The sequence below is a fragment of the Pithys albifrons genome, chromosome 2 (assembly GCF_047495875.1).
Source record: "Pithys albifrons albifrons isolate INPA30051 chromosome 2, PitAlb_v1, whole genome shotgun sequence".
Taxonomy (NCBI): Eukaryota; Metazoa; Chordata; class Aves; order Passeriformes; family Thamnophilidae; genus Pithys; species Pithys albifrons.
Window position 1 is genome coordinate 37,663,904 of NC_092459.1, and position 24,453 is coordinate 37,688,356.

The 24,453-nt window shown below is 35.9% G+C and overlaps 1 protein-coding gene across 7 annotated transcripts in view; it reads right to left on the bottom strand.

Annotated features, from left to right (window-relative positions):
* EPHA7 (EPH receptor A7) overlaps positions 1-24,453 on the bottom strand; it is a 189,733-nt gene that overhangs the window by 79,165 nt on the left and 86,115 nt on the right. The gene's annotated exons all lie outside the window — the stretch shown is intronic.

The window sequence follows — 24,453 nt, forward strand, 5'->3', positions numbered from 1 at the left end:
TGCTGCAGTCATTAATTTTTCTCCAGAATCCCTAGATACACTCACACCCCCTAGACAGAAACAGTGTTTTTAGTTTCTGCAGGTAATTTCCACAAGACTATATTCTATGAAACACACTTATATAAACGAAACCCATAGAACTGCATGATAAATTAGGATTGTGATTAATGCAGGTTTGGAAAGTGAAACAAGCAAAAAGTGGCCAGCTGAGCTCCAGCACAAGGTTGTGAATGTCTTAAGTGACTGAGCTTGGCCTGAAGTCACAGGATCACTCCAAATTCTGCTAAAATGCTACACTTTACTGTACAGCCAGTCCATTCAGATTACATACTCTAGTGTCAAGTGTGTACTTCTCCCTTTTCAACTCTGGGGTTAACTGTTTGCAAAAGAATTTTAAAAAATAAAAGACATCATCAATATGATATTTTAAGGTACTTAGAATGCATTTTTATATATATGTATGTGTAATATATTTATTTTTAATATCAAGCTAAGTCTCAAACCATCCCACTACCCCCAAAGAAAACCAAACCAGGGAGAAAATCCAAATCTGCAGCATTTTTAAGAAGATAGATTAAACTAGTGTGAAATTATCCAATTTGCTCCTTTTCTTTAGTTTTCATTCTAGTTCATAATGCAGGAAATATGGCACAAGAAGGAAGAGGAAAGGGAAAGGGGAAAGAGGAAAGGGAGAGGGGAAAGAGGAAAGGGAGAGGGGGAAGGGGAATGGGAAGGGAAATGGGTAGGGAAAGGGAAAGGGAAAGGAGTAGGGAAAGGAGTAGGGAAAGGGAAAGGGAAAGGGAAAGGGAAAGGGAAAGGGAAAGGGAAAGGGAAAGGGAAAGGGAAAGGGAAAGGGAAAGGGAAAGGGAAAGGGAAAGGGAAAGGGAAAGGGAAAGGGAAAGGGAAAGGTTGCTGCATTTTTCAATCACTGCTTTCTTTCTGAGAAATCTGATTCCTGCATCTGTCTCATTGACTTCAACATGCAGAAAGCAAAGTCTGGAAAAATCAACAAAACCAAAACAAAACAAGCCATTTTAATGACTTACCAGAGGCTTACAGAAGGTTAAGCTGTCTGCATAGATACAAACAATGACAATAAAAATGTTATTCTCCTTACCTATAGAATATCAATGTCTATCAGAGAGCTTTATCTTGTTCTTAACAAGTTGAATCATGCAAAACCAAGATCAATAAGGGAAGATGCCTTTAAAGCTACATGGTTGCATAATGAAAATTACTTTGAAGAGCTGGCTGTGTGTTCAGGAGAGTTAGCAAACTGTCCCTGCAGGCGCTGGTGACATTAGGCAGCTCAAAATACAGTATTTCACTTGAAGCACATCTGACTCATTCTGTTGGCATAAACATCACATGTTTAGCATAACTGCTTTTACAACTGGCGTTATAAATATAGTTTGCTTCCCTTTCCAATGGCTGTCATCTTCTTTCTTTTGTTGAAAATATTTTTGCTTGTTACTTTTGCCTCTGACAGTTTGACAGTTACTACCTTAAGACATTGCAGGTGTTCATTAGTTCTTTTCAAAGAAACATTTAGGTACCTAAAGCCTTCAGCACATTAACAGGTGACTAATTTTTAATGGTACACCTAAAAGAACAAAGCTCAAAGGCAGAAAATACAAACAAAAGTAAAAGGGTGACATGAATACTTAATTTTTTTTTTTAATCCAGTAGAATTAATTTTATGGTGAAATGAAGAATAATCTAATCACTGGCACTTTATAACATGGCACTATAAAATTCTAGTTATAACAAATGGAACAAACTACTGTCTTAATTAGGCTACTACTCAGCAGAGTGAAAGGTGGATTGACAGTGTTACCATTTATTCAAGATACGGATTTTGAGATTGTCACCCCTTGCCCAGATAGTGGCAGTTTTGCAGGAATGTTGGTTTTCCTTAAAACAGCACCCTTTGCCTTAGTCATTCTGGGACTGAAATTAATCTCCCTTATTTCCTTTGTTTCCACAGCAAAGTCCCTTTGCCAAGAATCAGGACCTAGGAAGGGAGTCCAGAAATGCCCCCTGCCTGTATCAGCTTTTCCTGCATAGAGCCACAGGCTTGTTTGAATGGAAGTGATATGGGCAAAACTCTTTCCAGAATAAAGCAGAACAAGAAGAAATAAATAAGAGAAGAAGAAAGACCAGCTTTCCTTCTAAATCTCTCTTATCCTACTATCTCTTTCCTATGAAGGCATGATAAGACTAATTTGAATTTTTTTTAATTTATAGACTTCTTGTCTTCCTTCCACCTTCTCATTTTGTCTATATTGAAACATAAAAACAAAGTGCTTCTAGCATTGACTCAACTATGATTAAGGTTGTTTCATGCACTCAAAATTTTCAAATAAAATTGTGATGTTTGAATAAAAAAATGTTAGAGCTTAAAGAAGACTAAATTCCACAGAATTTGCAATAGGAAATAAGGACAATGACTTTTAAGTGTCTCTACTATAGAAGAATCAAACAGCATGGAAAAGGCAAACTTCTTAAATATAGCAAAACAGAGATATTGTAAGGAAGGATATACCCAGTCACAAGAAGGATGGGTGAGAGGTGTGACCCAAATTGACACATTGTTGAAAGCAATCTCAGGAAGTTATACTTCTAGATCTCCTCTAATACTACTACAGAAAGCCTTTACTTAACTGTAATAACTGAAACCTATGTAACACCCTTTCACTTACAACAGAAAATCTTACCACAGAAGACTTTTCTCTGTGATATTTGCCTATGGTAGATGAAGAGGAGTATTAAAAGTTACATATGTAAATCAGGCATGTACTGGCGTTGAGGGGGTTGTTTAAGAGACAAATATGTTTGAACTGAGATTGTCCAAACTGGGCTCTTTTGTACATCTTATAATTATTTTTCATTCTTTTAATTGCATATGGTCAACTCTGTTTTAAATAATAAACAGTACCTGGTAGCCCTCTCCATTCCTCTCCGTTTTGCAACAATGATCTAAATCTTTAGTAGACAGCATCCATACTACTAGCCTGCATCCCCCAAGGGACTGGAAGGTATGTGATGTGGTGCGCACCACTTCAGAAAGGGGCTCTAAGAGCACAATGCTCATAAGGGCTGCAAAACCAAATTATGCCTTTTCATCATTAGAATCATCCAGCCTTGTGTTAAATCACACCTATAAACGTTAAAAAAGAAAATTATGTGACTAAAGAAGTAATCTGTTCTCTTTCTTTTTCTTGTCCTTTGTTCTGCTATTCAAACAGTTTTCCACAAAATAAAATTTATGGGTCTTTTTTTCAAATTCTCAAAAGATTTTTTTTTCAAGGTAGGTATTTTAAAGTTGCCAGCCTTAACAATGGTTTATTTAATGCACACTGTAAAACTATTTCTCTCTTAGACATACTTCTAATTTACTAATACTTCTATTTACTAACTTGGAGTTTCCAACTTTCTTTTTAACTTTCTAAGTTTACTTTACTACTTGAATTCTTTCACAGCTCTGAGGTAAACAAAAATCTCACTATGTATACCAGGATATAGCTTTTTAATTCAAACTCTCTCTGCAACGAAGGCTGCACTATAGTATTTCATTCAAGATATATCACCTGGCACTTTTCTTGTTTGGTTAGTTAATGTATTTTATGGTCTACCTGATTCATTGGAGCATCAGCTATGAATAGAAGCTAATACACCTGCTTTGTTTTCACTGCTCACCAGTTAAGTAACTCTGCTCACCAGAAACAATCGATACTACAAATGACTTCTGCATTAATGACATTAAAGAAACCAAAAAGTATTAAACTGATGACCCTCTAATTATCACATCTTTGTTGAGGTACTGGCTGCATATTTACAAATGCTGCTGGACTTTTATATTGCCAAGACATTGATTTTTGCCAATTAATGAACCTCTGCATCCTGAGAGAATACTATTCTTTCTTGAGCTGGATACAGATTTCTGATTACACAGAGATTTTCTTGGTAAAACACTGTAATTTTTCATTGTAATGTTCTTTTATTCATGAGAAACAGAGAACTGAATTTGCTGGGATAATTAACATCCCCAAACCAGACAATAATAAATGCCACAAAACAAGCAAACAAATAAAATCTACTAAAGTGATGCTGATAATAAAAAAAAATCACTACATTATATTTCCCTGACAGGGGAAAAAAAAAAAAAAGAGCTGATTTGTGCATGTGAAGGTAATCCTGTGTTTTGCAATACAGGTTTTGTAAACAACCAGGTGCTACCATAGTATTTAAATAGGTTCTCATTTGATGATCTAAATTTTTACAGTCATAATTCCACTTAAAATACATATTATTTATTAGCATTTACTAAAAGTTTCTGGGAAATACTAGTTTTGAAGCATATTGATTAAAAAAGGACAGAAAGTAAGAAATTTCCTTACTAATAGAAATACAGCCACCTTAGACGTTACCGAGATTTTCATCTAAAATGGAGTTTGGGAACTGAAGTACCTTAAGCATCACCATCTGTCCCAGTGACTAGAAGATGTCAGGATGTCTCATTCTCCAATGGTGATTTTAGACCAGAAAACTCAGGTTAACCATCATGTAATTTTAGGCATTAAGTGGCACACCAAAGTTAAAAATAAAATCTCCAAGACTCCTTAGAGTAGTTATATTCTGATCTAACATCCTATGTTATGTGTTGCTGTTGGATTCAGGAGAGTTAAAAAAAAATCCAACTTTATCACTAGCATACACACTTCTGTTTAGGTGCTAAACTTGAAAAGCATTAAATTAGGCCTGAGTCCTTATCTAGAAAGCATATGTGACTGAATTTAAACAAATACTCTCAGGGAAGTCTGGAAAAGCAGGTTTTCTGTCAAAATATGATCTACTGTGCAATTCCAATTCAGTCAGCCAATGCTTGCAAGAAAGGTCAGCAAAACTTGCACAGAGGGGTAAAACAGCATGACAAAACCCAGGACAACAGCCTAACAAAAAGATATTTCAGACTAGAATTAACAACATCTACTTCCTCTTTAAAAAAAAAAATCCTTACTCCTTCATACTTAACTGTGGAAATGGTGGCATCCCTGTCTAAAACTGGGTAAGAGGAGAATTCAGGACATTCAGTTCACAGTGCTGCTCCCTCTTTAAAAGCTGGTCTCTTCAAGAGTAAACATCTATCTAATGATATATGCCAACAAAATTCAGGAGAAACAAAATCATGAGCTCATTGTATCTCTCTTTCAAATAGGTTTCCCCTCTGTATATGTAGGACTTGGCCAGAGCTCAAGGAGAAAATGCTCCTGCTACTCAAAGAAGCTGTCTCAGAAATGCCATTTGAACATTTTCTGCTTGTATGACTTTAGATTACAAAGTGCTGAATATTAAACACTAGTTTTATTTATTAATTACATCCATGTATTCTTGATATTTCTCTTTACAGGTTAAAATCAATTTATAGAAAAATCATCACTGAAACTTCTGCATTGCAAAGAAAACTTATGAGGCATTTTTGCAACTATTAGTATTGCCTGTGAGAATTACCCTGAAGCTGAAGTATCTCAGGAATCAGCAAGTGCATGTGTGAGACACCCTGATACTTCTATATCACAGCTGTGTATGAAATATCTTCCCTTAATTACAGTCATAACAACCCTTTTCTATTCATCAAAAATGAATCTTGCTCTTGAGATCTGGCCACCTGACACAGAAGAGGCTTTCAAAGGCAGAAGAAAAACGTGGCTGCCACAGTATTAATTTAAAAGTGACATCTTAAGGGATACTTTTTCTCTCTGCTCCCCCCCCCCGCCCCCCCCCCCCCAATTATAGATATTTTCCATGGGGATAAAAAGGTTAGCTTTTTAGCTGAAGCAAAGCAGTAGAGTGACAGGGAATGCTAAACCTTAATTTCTGTGTATGTATTATATCAGTAAATTGCTTCATGTTTATGCACAATGAACAAAACTAAAGTCACTGCTATACAACTTCCTTGAATTACTAATACAGACCAAAATTTAATTTCACGTATTCTGATATTACACAAAGGATTTGGTTTTCCTCATTACAACGGGGTGTGTGTGCGTGTGTGTGTGTGTGTTTGTTTGGTTTTTTGTTTTTTTTTTTGTTTGTTTGTTTTGTTTTTTAGGTTTTTTTGTTAATACAGTAACATAGCTTAAACCCCTTTAGAAGTAACTCAGTGTTTGCTTCATAAGGTACACATGTACATATTGAAATACTAAGGTTGTCTTTGAAAAAAAAAATTCTGCACTAATACATCACAATTCATAATACTAAGATTAAAAATAAGTACTCTATAATTATATAGAAATGAATATCTAATATATATTATTGTCTCTAACTTGTAATATATACTTCATATATAATATCTGGAACGAATAATACTTCTGTAAAACACAGGGATGAATAACTAGTTACAAATACTTTGACAAAAATACCTACTAATATTTTTTTTAATTTACTTATTTGAGTTTAGCTCCCTGCCAAAATAACACCAAACATAAAAACAACAAAAAGCTAGAATATCATTCAATACTTTGTAAGATCTGTAATTTCAGCAAAGTTGTCATTGTCATGAGAATATTTCCCTGGCAATTATTTATAGTCTTTTAATAGTAAAACTATTCTAATATTAGAACTGTTTCTTTAAAAAAAACCCACAAAAATAAAAAATTACTAGCATGATGCCATAAGGTTTTTAACCTGAAGTCTGGTTAAATATGTATTTCATCAGTCTTTAAGAGAAGTGATATTTTAACAACTATGGATCACAAAAATTAAACTTTTTCCAAGTCCTAGAAAGACTCACTAATGAGTCTCATCTCTGTCTCATCTAATGAAAAAAAAATTCAATGGCAGAGATTTAGGAAAGTATACATGGGAAATGTGTGTCAAACCAGCAGATAAAGATTTCACCTAAAATGGTGGAAAGAAATTTGAAGAATCTGTATTGTTATCTAGATAGAACCATTGTAAATTGCCATAATAAATGAGCATGCCTTAATTACTCAGGAAGTTCCTTAAATTAGAATCATAAAGCTGTCCTTCAGAGTAAGGACATTTGTCTATTTCATTGTGCAATAAGTTGGAAGGAGTGGTAAACAGGACATTAGCATTTCACCTTGTCCTTGGCAAAGCATGCCATTGTTACTTAGAGTAAAAGCTTTTTGGGTTAGAGAATGCATTTTCATATGTGTATCTAATGACTAATGCAGTCAGCCTGAAGTCTGATGGGAGCCTTTCAATGCTATTCCAAAGAAGAGAAAAAAAAGAGTATTAAAAAAAACCAAACCCACCAACAAAAACCCCCACCAACCAAACCTAATAATGACACTGTCTTATAGATAATTTTTAGTATAGTTCCAAAAATTGGGTGAAAAGTACTGTAATTCAATGGATTTAATAAGATACATTCATAGCAGAGAAATAACAGAATGTCTACTTTCCCTTGCTTTATACATAACTCACTGCCATCCTCTTCCTTTATCTGAAATACCTTCATGAAACAAGATGATTTCAATCTTGGTTAGCAGGACTCAGGCCAGCAGAAAAATCATAAGGTTGATTTGTGACACAAATTATTACAAATAATGTTTTGTGTAACAGTTCTTATCAGATTTTGGAGTAAAGGTTTACAGTAAGTCAGGAAAAGATGAGTCATAAGCAGAAAAAAGCTTAAAAATATTTAGAAAAATATGAAAATGGAGCAGCAAATGGGATAAGGATTCATTTAAAGCTATTTCAGTAAAAGCATGCTTTCCAAAACTGTATACCACAGGTATGCTACAAGAAATCATATCCATTTCTCTGAATATTTATAATGTACTGGCAGAATTCTCTTTCTTATTTTTCCATTAATAATCAATAACATCAATGGTATGTTCGGACAGTGATAATGCTAGTAGGGCATGGTAGTAGCAATAGAGACAGAATAAAACTTTTAATATTACAGTAATGATTGTTTCCAGTAGCAACTAAATTGTGCTTAACACTATATAAAATATAAAGAGAATGGTAATGTATGTGCAATATTTAAATTTTCCCATTATCCTGTGTTTTCCAGAATACATCAAGATGAATGTTTATGAACATCTCCGTAACACTCAGTAAAGACATAACTCCATAAAAGGTCCATGCAAAATGTATACTGTCCAAAACCACAAGATTACGCCACATCAAACTGGAATTCATCAAAAACATTAAAAACACAATAATCAATAACCACTCTTTACTTGCCAAATTTTCTACTCAGTTATTTTGCTGCAAGTTTGGTTCAAATAAATAGGCATATATGAGTAAGTCAGAAAACACTCCACATTCCACCCTTTCATTTTTCACTTAATATGAAGGATTAACATTTTATTTCAAAAGTCTGGTACTCTTCCAGAAACTACTAAGTAAAAAAAAACAAAACAATAAAATCAGAAAACACATCAGTCTGAAAAATTTTAGCCAAAAATTAGAGCTGTAATGGAAATACTTAAGCAACTATAAGTATAAATGACTTTGCTCTATCTTGGTACTTATCTGTACCCACATCTAGGCTAGGACTATCATGAAAGAAAATGTTTAAGGCAGCTTTGACTTCATAAAACTAGTTTTACTTGGAGATGCTTGGCACTGATCCTGCAGCAAGGAGTGTTTAAAACTTTTGTTGTTTGACGATATAAATATCCATGGTCATATCTAATCGTAAATGCAGCAATCAAGCACAGAAAGAAAACTTTTCTTGGTAGAGAAAGGAAACTAAAAAACAACAACAAAAAATTGTAACTTAAAAAATATGAAAAATAAACACCAATTTTTATTAGCCGTATCTAGTTATACTTGACAATGAGTCAAGTATATGTAAAATTGTATAAAACCATGTAAAATGTAAGTAAAAAGGATAGCGTCTGTTAACTAATGAGCTTTACTTTCTAATCTGTAGAGTTGTTGAAAAGAGAGGCATTGTGGAACAAAAAAAAGTCCACCATATGGTGCAAGGAAAGACGCATAATAATTAACCCTTAACAAGGGAAGCACTGCATGCAATCAGCTTATGAATTCTCTTCACATTAGCTAGATTTCAAATGGTGACATAATTTTAAACAAAGGGAAATCTGGAGATGCTCCAGCAGCTCTCCTCAGGCATGCTATATAGCTCTGATATGTCTCTGTGGATCAACAGCTCATTCTCCTTCCAGACTTTGAGGCGGTAAAAGATTTTCATTTTTACATCTTCAAAACTTCTGCACAAATGTTTTGTTTTGATTCTGTAGCATAGATGGGTGAAAAAGAGGAGCACAATGAAGAGGCGGAATGCTTAATCAGCCTTTGAAGCATGCTGCAGTTCAGTGATCTGACTGTCTCCACATGCAAATAGAGGGGCAGGAACAGGAGCCCCAGATCCTGGACTGCCAAGTGGGCCACGCTTCTTCTTCTGCTAGTGCACTTATTGAAGGTATGTGTGATCTCAGACCAAAATAAAGTTGTTTGCATGGGAACACAGAGGGAATTAAACCATTGCTCCTACTCCTTATGTGAGGATGGCACCTAGGGTACAGCACAGCAGTGGTGGCAAAAAAAACCCAAGAGCTTTTCACAATACAAATGCATTATTGCATCCTCACTTTACTCAAACACTTCAGGTATAGTGAATTTTCAGTATTTCTCTGAGCTTTCAATATTACAAGCAAGACTCTAAGAGAAGGAAATCTGTACATGTCAAGGTAGTAAAATTAAAACACCTGCAATAACACAATGTTTAAACTATATGACGTTTTACTAAACACATCAGGATACTAAGTGCAAAGGAAATGTCATGCTTGTCACCCCTAGTAAACATCATAAAATTACGGCTATTAAGAAACACATATAGTTTCATACTAGTTTTCTGGGGTCTACCAGCAGGGATATGTTTTCTGGAAAGCAGGTCTATGCACTTTGACAGATGGGAAGGAGAACACATTTTTTTTTAAGAGGATGAAAATTCTTTGTATTCATATGAAAATGTTGAAAACCTGTTTGCAGCTCTTAAATTTCAGCATATTTCCTTTTGAAAATTGAAGAGGAACTGGGGGGAAGGGGATATAGGATCTCATTTCAGACAGCATAAACACACAAAGTGAGAGAGAAGGTTTCTAAAGATACTGTTTTAAAAGAGACAAGAAAACAGGATTGAAGGCACAAAGAAAGTTGAAGAGGTGCAAGTATACAATATGTTCTTTATCTTCTATGAAATGGTCGCTGTTTTGAAGCCTTTGAGGCTTAATCACTAATGAGTGATGTGCCACATGATAACTCAAAGCTCCGCCTCAGGATCTACCCACACCAAACCTTTATTACTCCTGGAAACTACAACCTATTCTCAATGGCTCACTGAACTGAACTCACATAGACTCTTCATCACCTGCTCTGGCAAGCGTGAGAGCTTTGAATGAACCCAAAGACAAACCTATCCAAGCACTGCCCTTCATCTGGAGAAAGCTTTAGAAAGAAAAATGTGACTTTCATTACCCCTTCAGACTAAATCAGAATTAATCCAATTTGTTTTGAAGCTGCAGAGGGGAAAAAATAACCAAACAGAAAAAAAAAAAAAAAACACAAAAAACCCCAAATACATATGAGAGGAAAGAGGAAGGGAAAAGACACAATGGAAGATGGGCAAGATAGAAGAAAGAAGAGAGAGATGGAATCAGAAAACTCATAGCTGTGAAATGCTGGTCTGCAGATTAACATAGCCCAATCTGCAACACAGTCAGGATGTGATCTGCTCTAGCCTCAACAATGAAATCAGTTTGAATGCTACTTTATGGATCATTCAGTTATTTTTTAACAAGATGAGCTTCTGCCAAAATGCTTTCCCTTGCTGCCTCCTAGAAGCCAGATTTTAAAAATATTTAATTTCTGAAAGTCTTCAATATGCTAAAGTATGGGCTGCTCCAAAAAAGCAGCTTTAGCTCTGTATTTCAACAAATGAATTGACAGGGAATACACCAAGAGAAAGATGTTTTACACTCACTGTCTCTCAGAGATTAGTATGGGGAAAAAAAAAACCAAAAAAATCCAAACCACCGTTTGCCCACATAAGCCTTATTACTTTGCTGAAAGGCTGGTTTTAATACAAACTATCACAGATATTGTTTGTTGAATCAATGCTTTGTTACTCATGCTTCCAGGAATGAGTGGTACTTTATTGCCAAATTCACCCTGATACAACTGGGTCATACTAGATTAGATTCTGAGCTACCATGAATCAATCATTTACCTGAAATGAGTTACAAATGCATAGAAAGGGTTTTCTGCTTTTGAATTTTTTCCTTGTCATTTTCTTCCTGAAGGATAGCACTGATAGAAAATAAATCATATATTTAGAAGTTATGCCATTTGAAACAAGTATTTTCATTTTCTGGTTCTGAAATTGTTTAATCTGATGAAAGAAATAGGTAGGACAGGTAAACATATGTTTAACCAGCCCATTTGTTAGTGAATAGCTCTGTAAATTCTGAAACCTTGTGCTTAGACTTTTAGCCAAGTAAAGTCAATGATATTTAAGAATATGCTGACTTTCAGTTACTTATTTTGTTTAAAATTATTGTTTTGTGGGATTAAGGCCAAAGTAAATAACCCACCCATAGCCAACTGACTCCTTTAAATCTAATCCATTATATTCCCATACTCTATTTAATATGAATGAACACAAAGCAGATATATTTGCCCTTTATACTTGAAAAGGTGCAGACAAATTACTAGAAACTTCATCAGTAATAAACACTAGGCATAATTTGCTCAAACAAAAGCTCAAGAGCATTTGGTGAAACGATCTCTGCCTGGCATTTCTGGATTCTGCTGCATTCTTCCTTTCAGAGTCCATTTCTTGCAGTTTGCTTCATGTCCCATCAGTCTCATACATGCTGCAGAGGGAACAGTATGGAAGGAAATTCATCTAGAAATAAATACACTTGTTGCCCATTAACTTCAAGGTGGATTTTCAAGTGGTTTGTTTTTCCTTAGCTCTCCCTTTCAAGCCTTGGGCCTTGGAAGGACAAAGAGTGAAGTTTTGAAGGCATTTTTACATACAAATTCTTGGGAAGAAAGGATTAGCCCAAAGAAGAAATCCTACAAACATAATTATTAAGTTTTCATTAAATAGCTTCATATTTATAAATCTTACCTAGGAAATGAGTGATAATGTGTAATTTTCTGTATAATCTGGGCATACTACACTTACTTTAGCAAGGTCTATTCTGTAGACAGTCAACTGTAAAATAATCCCTTTAAGGATTCATATGTAAGACACATATTAATCCACTTCAGATCTGTCTGTCTGAGGTGCAAGATGGTTCAAATTATATTTATCAGATTAGTGGACTGTTTCTGCTCTCACAGTTGGCTGTTCAATTGTTTTGAAAATTTTAATCTCTACATGTTCTCAAGGTGTCTCATAATATTTACAAAAATGAAACCACTCCCACCAGAAAAAAAAGCAACCTAAAACTGGTGTCACACCACTGAGGCTTAGGAAGAGTTGTCTCAGTTTAAATGAAACGTATTTTGATTCCATTCAGGTGAATTTACACTAAGAAAGCTTCTTTTATAATCACCACAGAGGGATGTATGCAGATATATAAATGCTCAACAGCATAAGTATGAGCTATAGGAACGGATCCATTTCATGAAAATCTTATGGCTTAGACTTGTATTTTATAAGGGAATGTTTGGGATTCATGGTTTTATACTCAAAAAATGTGTAGTCAAATTCTCCATCTCCTTTTCCTTTGCTATGCAGATTTTTTATATGTGAAATTTTATCAAGTATAGTACTTTAAATATGGTTTGAAAATACCTTTTAAGAAAATGTGGAACGTATTGTCTGAGTTCTCATGAGAAATGCACAGAGGATATTGCTGTCCCCAAAAATCGGATTTGTTACCCACTGTGCAACATGACCCTAATTACACACTCAAGAGAGACATTGATTATTCATTTCAGAGTTGCACAAGCCTGAGGTCTTGGTGGTATTCCACTAATCAAGCACATCAACTATCAAAACTTTTTACTATCTATATATTTCAGCAAACAGGAATTAGTGTTCACTAGCTACAAGTTACATATTTTTCTTATTAATAAGTATTCTATCTTCTATTGGCTTAAGATTCCCTTGGTCCTAATGCCAATGAGTCCCATACTCAGTCTTCCTCTTCTTTTGGGTTGGTGGGTTTTTCTTGCGCCAGTGGTCTGTGACTCAGTGGTTGCAATCTCCTGATGGAATTACCTTTTACTCAGCTGGAGCTGATTTCAGCACAGTTGCTGAGTTGGCCTTATTAATTTCTTCTTTATCTTGGGGTTCTGTCAGATGTCCTTGTGGTCCATAAATTCTGCATTTTTAGCGTCCACTATCAGTGGTACAGCCTTCCCAAACTTTCTTAATCTCCCCCTAGGTCTGACATTGCAACGGTTGAGAAGAGCTCATGGTCTGGGATCTAACCTGTTACCTAGAGGGGAGGTGCTCCCTACAGTCCTCCACCATGTGGCCCCCAGGAAGCCTGCAAAGGCCACACAGGGACCACAGGATAGGGCCGAGAGAGAGTTTATTGCTAACAATGGTGAACAAAGGGGGATTTGGCTTTGTGCCAATGGAAACACAGGGTTAATAACCAATAGAAAGGAATAAATAACATCCAATAAGAATACTTATCATAACTTCCTTCCAAAATACCAGATACATTTCTCAGTTTTTCAGACATTTGAGTTAGCATCTTCATTTTGTTCACAAGTCCATTTCTGACAGGACTTTTTCCATTCCAGATACTGTAAGTTGAATGCAACATGAGATCACTGAAGCATGTCAAGACCTAAACCTTAATAAGGTAATTTTACCAACAAGTAATTTATTTTTCTAACACCTGGACATCACTTAGAGCTTGTTAGCTACTATTTGTTTAACAGATTAAAACTCCTTTTTTTTTAATTAGGCTTGAAAATATAGAAAGATCAAACATCCTTTCTTAAGAAAATTTTACATATTCCACATTTTGCAATAATATGATTCAATACATTTGAGGGGTTTAGCTTTACTTCAAGCTCTGATCAAACCTTCAGGGGCTGATCTCTCTGCTATGATGCAGTCAATAGATTCCAGCAGCATGGTATGCTCTGCCCCTGACAAGATATGCAACAAAGTCCTGAGACCATAACAAGGCCTCATGACCACTACTGCCAGTAATATTTCCAGATTAATTCAACAGTTAAAATATTGTACTCAGCTAGTTTTATTAAATCAGCACTACACCTTTTTATAATGTGAAATTGCAATTCTGCAGTCATCATCTTACAGGTTTTTATTCTGAATAACCTGACCAAAGTCATAACTGACATTTAGACTCAGAAGGGAGTAAGTACAGACACAGGAACATTCCTGAAGTAGCAGACTATTGTTTTATTAAGTCATTATACATGGCATATAAGAAGACCCTATCTGGAGATAACAGGGCTACCACACTGAGAAGTGCTTCACTGAGGTAATTTAAAAATTCAGACCATTTTTAAAATTCTCTCACCTTTCTTCTTGAGGGAAATAAAAGATACTCAAGAATTTAATTTTCGAAATCCTTTTTTCCTGCTCACAGGAAAAAGCTCAACTATTAAAATAGCAGGTCTCCTCTTAAAAGATGAGTCTTGTTTGCACACAGGAGAGATGAGTCATAAGCTGAACTAGCTAAACACTTACACATATTTGGTTATTCACTTCTAATTAACTGTTCTTCATCTCTCCTCCTCAATGTCCCTAGAATGCTATGAAGAATGTAATAAAATTTTGCTAAACTTCTCTTGACTATCACTCCCTCTTTATCTTCAGGAAACAGAGATTGGTCTTAGCTGCAATGTCCTAGACAAGATTTCTCCATTACAAGAAACGTGAGACAAAGAAGAGACACAGACACATTTAAAAATCACATATTGTTGAACAGAGAAAGCAACATTCATATTTCAGCTCCTTGTGGCACTCCAGGAAATGCACAACTCCTTCACAGCAGTAACTGCATGCTCCTTGTCTTCCTCCACCAAGCTTTTCTACACTCAGCCTCCCTTTTCCTAATGAAGGTTTAGATACTATATCAAAACCAGAATTGTTAAAAACTCCTGCGCTGTTAGTTCAAAAACCTGCACATAATGCAAACATTTCTATCCCTGTTGTAGTTTTGAATGATAATGTAAATTCTCTCCCTGCCACTAACTCCCCATGCCATTAGTTAACAAAAGAAGTAATTAACTGCTACCAATTCCTTCTTGATCGTTTTGGACTGGGGGAAGGTGTGGCCAGGAACGGGTTTGCACTGTCTCTTTTGGTTTTGGGGACATTTCACAGCTCTGTGGGAAGGCTGCATCTGTGTGTGCTGTCTGTCAGAGAGAAACTGTGCTCCTGCTCCTCGTTGCTCCTGTGGAGTAAGCGAGTTTCTTCTTGCCACTGCTGTTTTCTCCTGGTTCAGCATTGGGGCCCCTGGCACCGCTCCGGCTTCACCATCACCGGCAATGTCACGGCCGCCCACCCCACCATGGCAGCGATCTGAGACATAGGAGTCACAGCTGCTTTTGGGACACGCTGAAGCTCTCCACTCCCAGCTTTCCTTCTTCGTTTGGGACAAAGGACAAAGAGAGAGAGAGAGAATTCATCTGAGTGCTGACCACTAGTCTCTGCCTCGCTGGGAAAAGACTGAGAATACACCCTGCAGCCAGCCAAGGTGTGACACTGACACTGTCCATAAATATAACTGCTCCAGGAGGAATCTACCATTCTGAGGGTTGTTCTCTTGTGTTTATTTTTTTACTTTTGGTGCTGAGGGAGTAGTTTGCTCTGGTCTGTTTACAGTTATGTCTGCATATATATGTAGATATAGATAGATAGATAGATAGATAGATAGATAGATAGATAGATAGATAGATAGATAGATATTAGTTAAGAACAGTTAGCCTTCTTATATATCCATTTTCTAATTAAAGTTCCTTTTCTTAAATTTAATAAAGAATGACGTGATTATTGTGGAGGAATCCTCTCCTCTGCTTTTTAGTAAATATTTTGGGTTTTTTTCCCTCAAACAAAGACAACCCCTTAAATTGCAACATTTGTATGGGAAGGATAGATGGTTGTGTGTCAGAAAAAAAATACCTTATTCTGACTGGAAACCCTCTTACATTTGAGCATAATGTTCTCAGGGTACTGTTGTGAATTAAGTTATTTTGCTGTGATGGCCAGTACAAATTATCTGTAGATTAAACAGATGTTAAATGAAGAAAAGAATTAGAGAGTACAAAAAAAAGACTGTTAAATATACTGATGCTGGGAAGAGGAAAAAAACAAAACAAAACCAAGGAACATTTAAGATTGTCCTTGTAAGAATACACGTATTGAGTTCATTTTACTTTGGAGTTAGAAGGAATAGAATTCTTTTACAGAAGTATTCCTCAAACTTGTATTTTCTGTTATGTTTTACCAAACGTAAACTGATGATATGTCCAAACATTAAATCTATATGAAAGTGAGCCTTGAGACATAGGGCAATGAAGGGCAACAAAGCTCGTGAAGGATCTGGAGAGTAAGTCAGATGAAGAGCAGCTGAGGGGAGCTGGTGTTTAGCCTGGAAAAAAAGAAGGCTCAGTGGAGAGACAGTCATAGGACAAGAGGACATAGTCTCAAGCTGCATCAAGGGATGTTCAGGTTGGAGATTAGGAAGAATTTCTCCACAGAAAGGGTTTTAAGGCATGGGAATGGGCTGCCCATAGAGGTGGTGGAGGTACAAGCCCTGGAGGTGTTTGAGAAACAACTGGATGTGGCACTTAGTCCTGCAGCCTAGTTGACAAAGTGACAATCAAAGGTCGGACTCAGTGACCTTGGAGGTCTTTTCCAACATAAATAATTCTGTGATGCCTGTTTAAAAGACGTTGAAGCAGACATTGTTTCAAAATAACCAAAACTATGTATCTCCTGATTGCTGCTGAAACAAGACTTCAATACCCCAGGTCTCTGAGTTTCTTCACCTTCTCTGTTTATCTTAAGAAAATTTCAGAAGTTTCTATTGCAATCACAGTTTCTATGGAGTGAGTATTTAAGATTCTTTTTTGACAGAACACATGAATTTGCCTTTCTGGCTATCAAGTTCACATAGGCTGACCAATAACATGCTTATCAATCTTTGCTTTGTTGTTAATCACAAACTATTTCTATTTCCTTTGAAGTACAGAACATCTCATTTAAAATAGATTCATTTTACTCTTCTTTGTCTGTTGTTTTTTTTTTTAATTTTGTTTTGTTTTCAGTCATCTAAAATCCAGAGAGTATTGACATTTCTAAATACAATGGATAAGCATTTTAAGAAAAGTCTCTTCCATTGAGTCATAGCTTGGTTTACATATTCTGATTTGAGAAGTTCTCCATCTCTAATGGAACAGGCTAAGCTAATTTGTAGATATATCTTCTTGGCTGACACACTTTGTACATACTTTCCTCTATTTGGTAATAAAATGTTTAATTTTGGAATTTCTTGGAATCAGTAAATAAATCCTGACAAATCATCGCACTTGTGAGACTGGAAAGAGACATCTGTATCACAAAACCTGATTCTCTGTTAATTACATTACAGGTAACACTATGCGGTTAGGACATGAAGATGAATAATACTGGGGGGGTTTCTGCTTTTTTGACTGATTGTCCTAGAATGAGATGCATGCATTTCTAACTTAAGGAACACTTCCTATCTGCCTTTCTCTTGCTAAAAAAAAACAGGTATTTTCATTTCTTTTTACTAAGGGGAGGCAAAATATGTATCTCTAACATCACTAAAATGTTTGAGAGGAGTCACTAAACAATCTTTTAGGTAGGGGAGAATTTTGAGTGGGAGAGAACTGTTGCCTAGGAAGCCTGATGTGCTGTGGTGAAGGGGTAGGAGGTAGAAGCGACAGTGTGAGAGGAAGGAAGTGAAGGAAGCAGTATAATGCAAAATTTGATCTCTCCCTCCCTTACAAGATACAAAGCCCTGTGGTATGAGATAAAGCCCAAACAGAAATATTCTTACAAAGCTGATTTTTGGACATCGCACTGATAGACATAGTTCTGCTGAAAGCAAGTGTACACTAAAACATTCCAAAGAAGTGAATTAGATCTCACTCATTTTGTCTTCTTACTGCCTTGGATTATTGCAGCACAGGCTTTTCTAGTGGTACAGAGAGGTGGAATCCATCCAGGGAAATTACAATGCCCTTTTTCCGCACAGCCTGCCAACTGAGAAGTGGCCAAGATGTTCCTGAAGTCTATTGAAGCTCTGAGAGTCTACCTGGGACAATCTGTCCTATGAGAAGAACAAACATATGCCAACATCAGTGCAGTGATATAGGGGATAATGCTGCTTTGGTTTTCCATGTAACTTTTTCCTTCCTGATCTTTTCCTAGTCTTGGATACCATGTGGCTCTTGATGCACTATTTAAAGGATAACATATATATACACTATTCAGAACAGGTGAGAGAAAAGATAGATAAAAAATAAGGAAGGAAAATAGGAATAGAGATGTAGGGAATATTGCTGAAAGAAAATATATGGCATTTCCAAGTGTCTATCCAAAATATAAACCCTGTATCAGCCAGACTGTCTTCCACTTCTAACGCTTTAGGTGAATGTAGTCTATGTGTGTGGTTTAAGCAGACAATTGTGTAAGAAAAAGTAATAACATTATAAATTACTCTCAAAGTTCACATCAAGGAATCAGTCTGATCAAAAGACTAAGGAACAAAATTTGGAGTTGAGACGTCCAGATTCTTTACTGAAGTTGGCCAATGTTTTCCTTTCATATCTTCAGTAACACGTGATATCTCTCCATCAGAAAATTCTACTGCCTCATTGGATAATAATTTTTACCCTTAATTTAAGATGGGTATGAAGATTAGAAAATAATCAGCATGTCACATTTTCCTAGTAGGACACAAACCCTACAAGGCATATCTCTGTGAAAACATAATGTAATTACTGCATTAAATAAAAAGGTCATTGACCGACCCAGCTATGTCTATTTAATAAAAACATTTCTGCAAAGCTAAGACTATTACTACTATTTGTATTTAGCAACAGTGTGTGAGGCAGTGAGATTATCCCTGCCTCTCAACATCCACCAGCGATTTTTCTTCTCCCAGAATGACAACCATGAAAAAGACTTGCTTTGTAATACAAGTCATCTTTCTGATTTATTTAGTATTATTATATAGCTTTTGACAAAAATGTATTAGCTATAGGTTCTACCATGACTAGTAGAAAATAAATAGATAAAATTGAAAGCATGGTATTTATAAAATTCATTATATTTTAAGAGATTGATTTTTTAATTGCAGCAACAACACATGGGAGCAGCTGGTTCCAGAATCTGTAAATTAATGAACCCATCAAGCCACGATTGGTAGGTTGTGAAAAGGCTATTTACTATTATAGAATTCTTTGGTTATCAAAACAAAGCAAATTATGCTAACCAGGGTGAAGAAGAAGCTTCCTTCAATTTCATCCCAACCTACTCAACCACTAACCTTTTATTTTACGTACATAGTTTTAGTTTACATTACAACTGAGTGTGCTGACATGTACAACAAGAAAAATAAACACAGAAAAGACTATTTTAATGTTATTGATGCCTATTTCTTCTTCACAATGTATAAAAAGAGACAAACCAATAGGTTTGTTTTGCTAAAACGGAGAGAATGAGGAAGAATTAAAAAATCCTCTAATACAAAAGATCAAATTTACTAAAACTATCCAGGACTTTGGCTTTCCAAAACACAAGCAAATGCACGACCTTGACTTTATAAGACAGTCAAAACGTGAAGGCAATAGTACACAGCAACTCTAAATCACCACTCTTTCTTTCAAAAGAAATACCCTCAAACTCTGCTTACCTTGAAGAATGCAAAGGATAGAGACAATCATGTCTCTGTGGTCAAGCAACAGGAGAAAAATGTGAAGCCTCTGTTTTAGTTGCAGTATGTACAGATATACATTAAGACTTTTAAGAAGCAGACTGTTTTACTTTCTTCACTGACTTTCACTGCTTTTTTTCCAGGTATAACGCACTGTTGTATCATTAATGCCCCAATAGCAATGGTAAGTCAAGTGTATCAGTATATGTTTGTAAAACTAAAATAAATTCATGTCTTCACTAGGTCAACAACACCCCTTCCAACAGTATTTTTTATGTAAATCACTTCTTTGCTCAGAACACATCATACTAATTTCTTTACAGATTTCTATATTAAATTTTGATTTTCAGCTACCAATCATAACAGATTATGCAATAACTTTTATTTTTTTCTGTTTATAGCAGCTGAACTTTCACCCAATATTTCTGCTTCTTTATAGAACATAGCTTCAATATGATGATTTTCCTAATTTAGATAATTCTTATTGTCTCTGTTATCAAATATTTTGGAATACACTTCTGATTTCCGTACCTTTCTGAAATGGCTAAATCCTGCTGGCATATTCTATAGAAAAACTTGCACGAAGAAAGATATTGTACTAAGTCACATACATACACTTTCTTATCCACTTATACTTTAATATTCACCACCAATTGTTAGCGAAAACTGCACCTGGATTTTAGCACAGAGTCCATCTGCTAAATGTATGCCATGAAAATGAAGAGATTCAGCTGAGATCAGAAAATTCCTTTTTTATCACACTCATCCTTAAACTACTGGATTATTAAATGCTGGGTTTCACTAAATTAAAAACAAGTGTGTGTTTTAATATACTGCACTTATAGCAAAATTATATATTTGTTTTATTGAAAATGTATGCATGTTACAATTTTCTTCACTGAAAAGGGAGTTTCAAAAGATGAGCTTTATATTTCTATGCTATAGCCTGCATCTGAAAGACAGTTATATTAGCTTTTTAAAAAGGAGTGCAGACAGTGTGCAAAGTATTTTCATCAAAGTTCATTACACAAAGAACATATCCCCTAAATTTTCATTATAATTAGATGTCATAGAATATAATTTTCATAATTAGGAGCTACAATAGCTACATGTTCTTGAAAAATCAATGTAAAGCTCAAATTGAAAAATGTGGCATATCCTTTCCAGTTATCAGGTTTATCTATAATATACTAAACTGCATAACTTCTGGTCTAATAATATCTTTTGACCAAAGGCCTGAGACATCATTAAAAAACTAAAAAATGAGATGAGAATAAGCTTACTGAGTCCTATGTCCCCAAAGGAATGGGGACACAGCTACGATACAATCCCATTTGTAACACATTCCACATGTCCCTGTACACCATATTACAGAAACTGTATTTTCTGTCCTGTGGAATTAGCATGAGTAAAATACATGTAACAAACTTACTGCCTTACAAAACATCACGGCTGTTTATCTCATAGAGTGCCATTGTTTCACCATCATTAAGCCTGCATAATTATGTCATTGGCCTGCCGTTGGGTGAGTGCACTGGAGTGTGTAAATGGACATTGCTGTGCTTTAAAAGGGACATCACCAATTTGAATATTTGGCTAATTTGTTTTTGTTTTTTTTTCCAGGAACTGTCTATGTTTGAAACATCTTTAAAAGCTGTTACATAATAATTATACTTTCAACAAGAAAGAGAAACATGACATTTGAATTCTATACAAGCTTATATTTTCTGGAAAACTAGTTCAGTGAGATGCAGGATTAGGATGCCTTTCTGGCACCTTGTCATGTTTCCCAGGCTGGACTATGATAGAAATTGGAACAGGCCTCAGGAGATGACAGCTGAGGAGGGGCTTTCTGTGTTATAGCAGACTCCAAGGATGCCCTAAGGTAAGTGGAATAGCTTCGAGTTTGCACAATGCCACATGCTGTTATTTTGTTATTGAAGGCACCATTACATTTTAGTACAGTGTGCATTCACAACCCCTGGCAAAGAAGTGACAGGCATCACTGGTCATCTAGCAAAGCAGTTTGGTTCCTCTTAGACTGTCATTTATAATGCAGCCATTTTATACGCCCGGAGAGATACATTTCTCTGCTACCTGTGCAATGACAACAAACAAAGGAATCTGTTTCAGAATATCATGTGCCAAAAATGAGGCAAAAATTCTTTGCTGCCTACAGGATAGTAATGTGCATGTGTAAATCTCACTCCCCTGTACATCACCCGATCTGCATGGGAACAGCAGTGCAACAGATCTCTGCCGTGTCAGTGCTTTCAAATGATGTGTATTATGGAGATGAAAAAAACATATTCCATTTTTCTTCACAGTCCAAGATGCATCTACTGTATTTGAGAAAAACTGCCACAGGAAGGACAAGTGCACTGGGAAAAATAATAACATGGAGAAGAAAATTATGAAACTGTTTACCCTTTTAAAAAACTAATTCCAGAAATACCACTGAAATCAAATTAATCCCTGATATAAATGCATGCACTATTATTAACTTAAAGAGAAAAATATCCCACATTGTCATAGACTGCTGTGTGGCCAGGGCCACAGGAAGAGTACATTTCTGTCACTTGTTCATATTAAGATTCTCCTAAGGAGCTTTAAACTAAAATCTTTGTTTGAAATTAAGAATTCAGTCTACGAATCCACTTTTCTTCTTTAAAACTCCCTGGCAGTGGGACTCTCCCTCACTGTTTGTACAGTGCCTGGAACAATAGGACATTGAACCTTGTTGTGTGCATTAGATATAACTGTAAAATCATTACTGTCTATACATATCTGTTCTGTTTCTTGGTTCCTTGCTAGGATTCATGTGCCCTCTCTTCTTTCAAACTCTCAGCTGAATGTTCTCATGTGTGAAACAAGAAACTGCATTGGTAAATATGAACTATAACGATTCTGAAATCTGCCAGCACAGCATTCATGATAATTAAATATCAGCAGATGTGTGTTATTTGCTAACTAGGCCTTAAACATCAATACATTTTGGGTTATGTTCTGCACTCCTCAGGCTATTTATTAAAGCATAGTAACAGCACATGTTTACCTATTTTCACTTTTTTTTTTAATTTTAGTTTTAAATGTTTAACTTCTTTCTGGATTAAAATTATTCTTACTAGACCAAAGTACTAAAAAAATAAAGAAATTTGCTTCTAGATGATCTGATTAAGCACCATCTCTGCTCCCAGTCATTCCCACTTTTTAGCATCTTTGAGACTAACATCAGTTTTGGAAGTAGCTAAATGCCAACTATCCCGATAAACATGTACACTACCAGCTGTGGTTCCATCTGCTCAACTAAACATTTTCACACCAAATCTGCCAGGGAAAAATAATATTGGTTTTGGAGTTGGTTTGTAACAACTGAAATATTAAAACCTTAACTCCAGGTGGCCCTTCATTTTTCTATTTTCTCTGATTAATATTTTTAGAAGAAACACAACCATTTATTTATAGTCTGCCTTAAACCCACAGAATCCAATGGAAGTAATTTAGGGCAAAAGGCACAGATAAATAAAATGTAAATCCAGACCTGATAAACCTTCACTTTGCCTTTTGCAGAGCCCTTGCAAATGCCTACATGACTGCATGACCTGGTCCCTTTGCCCCAGCCTGGACGCAAGCAAGGTTGGTGTCTTTGTCAGCCAGCTCCAAAAGTGCAGCCTTGGGAATACAAAGTGGCAACTGGCACTTCAGTCCAGTGGGATGACAGCTGCAGTTTTTCAGAGTCTTTTATGAAAACAGATGATGCCCCTTCTTTCATGAGCACAAATACCTGTAGAAGCAGTGCAGACAACATCCTAGATGAATCCTAGATATTCTACCAGTACGAATTGACTTCCACATGTACAGTGCACTCTGAAGTGATAGCTGTGTACATCCCTTTTTGTATTACAGAGAGATCTAGCTCTAAATCTGTTAAACTCTTCTTGTTTTCAAACATTCAGATCTTCCTTAGAAAGAAATAAAAGTCTTCAAGAAACAGCAAACCAACATTGCAAATGTGGCTCTTCTTGAACTTTCATGTTAGAAAGTTCATGGAGTAATGAGAAGGCACTAGGACCAGCACCTGCCACTGTGCTAGTGCAATAAACAATAAAAATATCAAGTCTGAAAATGGAACAAGGTTTAAATTGCACCAAGCCGCTGCTTATCACTTTCTATTCCCCTGCTGTGAAGCAGCAGAAGGTGTGGGCAGCCTCAATTCTGTCACCATGAAAACCTGAGTGTCTGTTGTGAAACATGGATAGCACAATAGCTGAGCAGGAGGATGAGACTAATCCTAGCCACAAGTTCGAGTATGTGTTTCCTGCTATACCTGCTAGGGCCTGTAAATTGCCCCTTCTGAGTTCTCAATTGCACATGCCAAAGTCCTGAGGTAATCTTATATCTTCATGAAAAAGAGTTTGAAAATAATGGATACAAGTTTATTTAACTCAAAACACCAGCCAATTCAGGTCAGCACCTGGTTTGTATAGTGTTATCTGATAGGAAAAACCAGAAACACCCCCAACCCCCCCACACTCCC